This window comes from Symphalangus syndactylus, chromosome 9, assembly GCF_028878055.3.
Source record: "Symphalangus syndactylus isolate Jambi chromosome 9, NHGRI_mSymSyn1-v2.1_pri, whole genome shotgun sequence".
In the NCBI taxonomy this organism is placed as follows: Eukaryota; Metazoa; Chordata; class Mammalia; order Primates; family Hylobatidae; genus Symphalangus; species Symphalangus syndactylus.
In genome coordinates, this window is record NC_072431.2 from 41,450,825 (window position 1) to 41,456,824 (window position 6,000).

A 6,000-nucleotide genomic window follows, 5' to 3' on the forward strand; every position below is an offset into this window, starting at 1 on the left:
TTTTATGGCTGATTAGTATTCATATGTATACATATATATACACACACACACACAAATATATATACATATACATATACACACACATATATACATATACATATACAATTTCTTTATCCACTCATTGATTGACGGGCATTTGGGCTGGTCCCACATTTTTGCAATTGCGAATTGTGCTGCTATGAACATGCGTGTACAAGTTACCTTTTTTGTATAATGTCATCTTTTCCTCTGGGTAGACAGCCAGTAGTGGGATTGCTGGATCGAATGGTAGTTCTTCCTTTAGTTCTTAAAGGAATCTCCACACTGTTTTCCATAGTGGTTGTACTAGTTTACATTCCCACCAGCAGTGTAAAAGTGTTCCCTTTTCACCACATCCACACTAACATCTGTTTTTTTATATTTTTTTTTATTGTGGCCATTCTTGCAGGAGTAAAGTGGTATCACATTATGGTTTCAATTTGCGTTTCCCTGATCATCAGTGATGTCGAGCATTTTTTCATATGTTTGTTGGCCATTTGTGTACCTTCTTTTGAGAATTGTGTATTCATGTCCTTAGTCCACTTTTTGGTGGGATTGTTTTTTCCTTGCTAATTTGAGTTCCCTGTCGATTCTGGATGTTAGTCCTTTGTCAGATGTATATATTGTGAAGATTTTCTCCCACTCCATAGGTTGTCTGTTTACTCTGCTGATTGTTTCTTTTGCTGTGCAGAAGCTCTTTAGTTTAATTAAGTCTTATCTATTTATCTTTGTTTTTGTTGCATTTGCTTTTGGGTTCTTGGTTATGAAGTCTTTGCCTAAGCCAACGTCTGGAAGGGTTTTTCCAATGTTATCTTCTAGAATGTTTATGGTTTCAAGTCTTAGATGTAAGTCCTTGATTAATCTTGAGTTGATTTTTTGTATAAGGTGAGAGATGAGGATCCAGTTTCATTCTTCTACATGTGGCTTGCCAATTGTCCCTGAACCATTTGTTGAGTAGAGTGTCCTTTCCCCACTTTATGTTTTTGTTTTCTTTGTTGAAGATCAGTTGGCTGTAAGTATTTGGCTTTATTTCTGAGATCTCTATTCTGTTCCATTGGTCTATGTGACTATTTTTATACCAGTACCATGCTGTTTTTGTGACTATGGCCTAATAGTTTGAAGTCAGATAATGGGATGCTTCCAGATTTGTTCTTTTTGCTTAGTCTTGCTTTGGCTATGTGGGTTCTTTTTTGGTTCCATATGAATTTTAGGATTTTTTTCTAGTTCTGTGAAGAATGATGGTAGTATTTTGATGAGAAATGCATTGAATTTGTAGATTGCTTTTGGCAGTATGGTCATTTTCACAATATTGATTCTACCTATCCATGGACATGGTATGTGTTCCCATTCGTTTGTGTCATGTATGTTTTCTTTCAGCAGTGTTTTATAGCTTTCCTTGTAGAGGTCTTTCACCCCCTTGGTTAGGTATATTCCTAAACATTTTATTTCTCCTTGTAAATTAATAAACTGACATTGTGATGTCCTCCTCAGTCTCATGTATGATTTTGTTTGGGCAGTGGCAGCTCTGGAACATTGCTGTAGGAGGTGCATAGGTGTGGGCAGTCTCATCAGAAAGGGGATCTAGACCTGAGGAACTTGTCATGGTGCAGTGATTCTACAACAGGGACACCAGGCTTTCTTAGATGGCAGAACAGTCATATATTGGCATTACGACATCTACCTCAGCTTTTGCAGTTGTTTAGTTGAGTAAGCCAAAGCATGGCATCTCCTGGTCCAGAAAAGAGTATGTTTCTGTGGCTTGAAACCGGGAACCAGGCCTGGGACATAATGGTCATCTTTAAGTTCCAGTCCATCTCCACACAGCCTTCCTTTTCTTTGAAGACAACTAGGCCACTTCTACCAGCTCTCATCTCTCTTATTACATGATAGTATTTGAGAGATCACAAATCTGTTTCAAGCACAGTTTTACAGATGACAAAAGCAAGACTTAGAAATATTCTTTGATTTCATCAGTAATACATGGCTAATTTGTGGCAATACATGAGAATTAATCTCACGATTCCCAGTTCTGATCTGGGTGTCTTGCAGTGTGACTGACCCCAGAGCACTGCAAGAAAGGAGGAGGTTAAGAGGAATGTGGGCCATGGTAGACCAGGGATAATGAAAGAGTCTATGCTATCAGACCATAAAATCAGAGAAAGGGAAAGAGGCTTCTCACCTGACTCAGATACCTGGGAAGGTGAGATATAGTTGCATTTATGCACTAGAACCCAAATAGGTCTATGGAATAGGAAAGAAACCCCAAGGAGAGTTCTGAAAGTGGGGAGTTAAAGGAAGGGAGTACAGAAGGGAGAATCAGGAACCCCAGAGGAGATATACAAAATGCCTGACAAACAATTAAATTCAAAGTTCCCCATTTGATTTTACTGATAGATCTTAGGAATGGCAAAATTTCCCCCTGTGGCCCTAGATAGTAGCAAGAAGTGGGTTGCTTCTGTTTTGCTCCATGTTTCTAGCGACTGATGCATTCTTATGAAAAGCTAGTGATTTGCATCCAACCTGATCAAAGATATAAACAAACAGCCCTGCAAGTCACCTAATCACAGGTAAAAGAACTTTAAAAGAGTCTTTTTTCAGTAGTAATAACTGGAAAGTAGAAAAAGGGAACTAGAAGATCATTGAGTTTAGATTCCAATTGGTCACATGGATATCAAATATAAATGCCAAGTCTTTTAGCATCAGTTTTATTCACGCTTCCTCCCTCCCAGTCCTGTATGGATGCTGGCTATTCCTCCAAAGTCACACTCCACCCTTCTTCACCCTGCTCTGTGCCTCAGATGATGTCCCTTTGTGTCCTTGCCCTCTAGTTTCGGTTGGGTCCAGCCCAGTGTGGGGCTGGGAAAGGAGATTTGAAGATGGAAAGTAAGCAAGTTTGGAGGTTTGGGACCCCTTGGCTCCTTCCTTGCCTTGCTGGAACCTAGCACTGGCCACATTCCTCCACCGGGGACACAGTGCCGGTCACCTGCTCCTCTCCATAGCTACAGTGTTTTCCAGATCCAGGAACAGCAAACACACTGCCTCTTCAGGCCTGGGGTGGTGAAGGCTCCCTGCTGCATGGAGCTGGTGGGGGGGAAGGGGTAGTTCATCATCCCTTGTTACTTCCCTTAACCTTCTCACACCTTTATAAATACAGTAGTCCCTTTATTAAATTCTCTCCAGTGACCACTTTGAGTGAGCCACCCACTTCCTGGAGAGCCCTTACTTATACAGCAAGCTTGCAAACATGTGACATGCTTTTGATATTGGAATGGCTCACTATTTAGCCATCTTTTTTTCCCCAGCTTTCCATTTCATTTTTGTGGGAAGCTTTTCCAACACAACAACATAAAATTCCAATTAAACACATGTTCAGCCCTACTAGACTCTGAGAGCAAGCATAGTAAATCATTCCCAAGTAAGCCATTCTTGATCTAAAATAAGAGTGGACACTAAAAAAAAGGTTATTATAAGCCCAAACTGCTAAATTATACTTTCATGACTGAACACAACTGTAATCCATATTATTATTTTAAATTACACTATAAAAAGCCTTTCCAAAACACAGTGATAATATATTACCAAATTATCAAGGATTCTTTATTAAATCTCTTGAATTTGATTTATAATACACGAGGTAGCTTATCCTTGAGAAAGATCTACTAAAAGGTATACTTAGTCTTAAAGCTAGTGAAATAAAATTTCCCTCTAATCAGCTGCCAGAAAGCTTCTGCTTCAGTGCTTTGTTGATACTGGTGTCAGCAGGACATTAAAAGCTTGAAGCTTTTTACGTTTGATCAAATACCAACATTATGCTGAAGCAGAAGTATTAATTCATAGAGTAAATCTTCCAGAACCTCTCTAGCTCTCCTTCATCCTTCCTCCCCCCACCAAAAAGGTCACATCAAATCAGGGGTTCAGGGACAAAAGAGAGATGGGCATTTTGTCAGTGTTTCATGTACACAAAACCACTCTAGAACCCAAGGGAGAGACGAGCACTAAAATATACTTTTCTGAAAATGCCAATCACATCTAAGAAAGGGGAAAGTAACTGGTGCTGAAAAATAAGAAGGTGACCTGCTTATTATTCTCATCTTATAATGAGAAATGGAGCACCAGAAAGGGTCAGGAATTTGCCCCAAATTTTCAGCTAGTGTTTGGGGAGCTGGGATCCTTGTCAATCAGGTCATATTACTACAGTCCCTTCCCAAACAAAATCTCTCAACAAAGAAATAGGAAGCCTCCAAGATTAAAGAAAAAATCTTTTTTTTCCACAACTTTTTTTTTTTTGCTTTGATTCCAGGCCTTCTAAAAGAAAGTATTTATTATGCTGCCAAATTCACAAAAATGCTCAAGGGAACAGATTGAATTTTAAGTGTGTCTCAGAAACCTGCAGGAAAGTGTCAACAATAAAAACAATGTTCTCAGAAGATTATTTATACATAAGAGCCCAAAATGTATTTATATTGACATCTACATAGTTGCTCTAAATGCTAATCTCAGTTATCTTTTACATGGCTCTCTCCCCCTTGTCAATACACAGATACTCACGCCTACAATGGAGAAGTAATGTGGACACTGTGCAACCTGTAAGATGCCTACCATTGCTGTAACACAATTAAGACATGCAAGATCCTAATTGATTATTTGATTTTTTTTTATAACAGACTGACTTGGAAAATAAGAGTTAGCACCATTGTTTTTAACAGGTATACAGGTGAGAGGAGCTGGAAAATTCATTGCTGACATGGAGAAATACATGTGTATCGGGAAAAAGGGGCAGATACAAGAAAGATCATTTTGGTTTGTTTGAAAATCACATATCAGAGTGTTGAGGAGACAGAAGTTGTCCACCTTGTATTGCCCAAGTCCTTATTGCCATAAATGTATTGGACAACGTGGGGCACCACAGGAGTAATATGCCTCAGACCAGAATGGAAATGGAACATACCATGACATACAACCAACTGTTATTCTTAACAAAATATAGGATCTAACCAAATTGTCCATACTGGGGTCTGGAACAGATTTTTCCTGGGAGCAAAAAAAGAACATGACCCCAAATCTACTTCTCATGTTTTTATTTTTTATTTTTTTATTTTTTTTGCCCCCCCTACCCCCAGATCCCAGAGTAAAAGAAAATTGTTTTCTAGGTGAATGGTCTTTCCTTAGCAGTACTTGCATGGCTTGGCATTTGGTGCCCAAAGCATTCAGCAATAGGTAACTTCTTTCAGTTTAAAGATTCTGGCTGGTCCATTACATAGAATTTCATTTTTATGAATCTTTGGAGACTGTTGTACTGGATATTTGACATTCGTTTTGGCTGCTTTCATCTTTGAACACCTTTTCTGACATGAAGCTACTTCCCAGCCTCCTTGCAGCTCAGGAGCAGGCATGGGACATAGGCTCCACCAATGAGATCTGTATAAGTGAGACTTCGATTCAGAAGCAAATGACATTGTCCTAGGGTGAAGAGTAGTCCCTACAGATATCAGATCCTAATCCCTGGAATCTGAATGTTACCTTATGTGGCAAAGTCTTTGCAGATGGGATTCAGTTAAGGATGTCGAGATGAGGAAATTATCCTGCATTATCCAGGTGGGCCTCACATGCAATCACATGTATCCTTAAAAGAGGGAGTCAGAGGGAGATACAACATGCATGCAGAGGAGGAGGTCATATAAAGATGGGTCAGAGAGGGATTTGAAGATGTTGGACCTGAAGATTCTGGTTATGCAGCCACAAGCCAAAGAATGCTGGTAGACCCCAGAAGCTGGAAAGGAAGAAACGGGTTCTCCTCTAGAACCTCCAGAGAGAGAGCACAGCCCTGCCAACACCTTGATTTCAACCCAATGATATCTGATTTTGGACTTCTGACCTCCAGAATTGTGAGAGAATAAATTTCTGTGGTTTTAGGCAACCAAGTTTGTGGTAATTTGTTACATACTGAAAACTAACACAAACATAAAGAAGTAGGCCCCATAC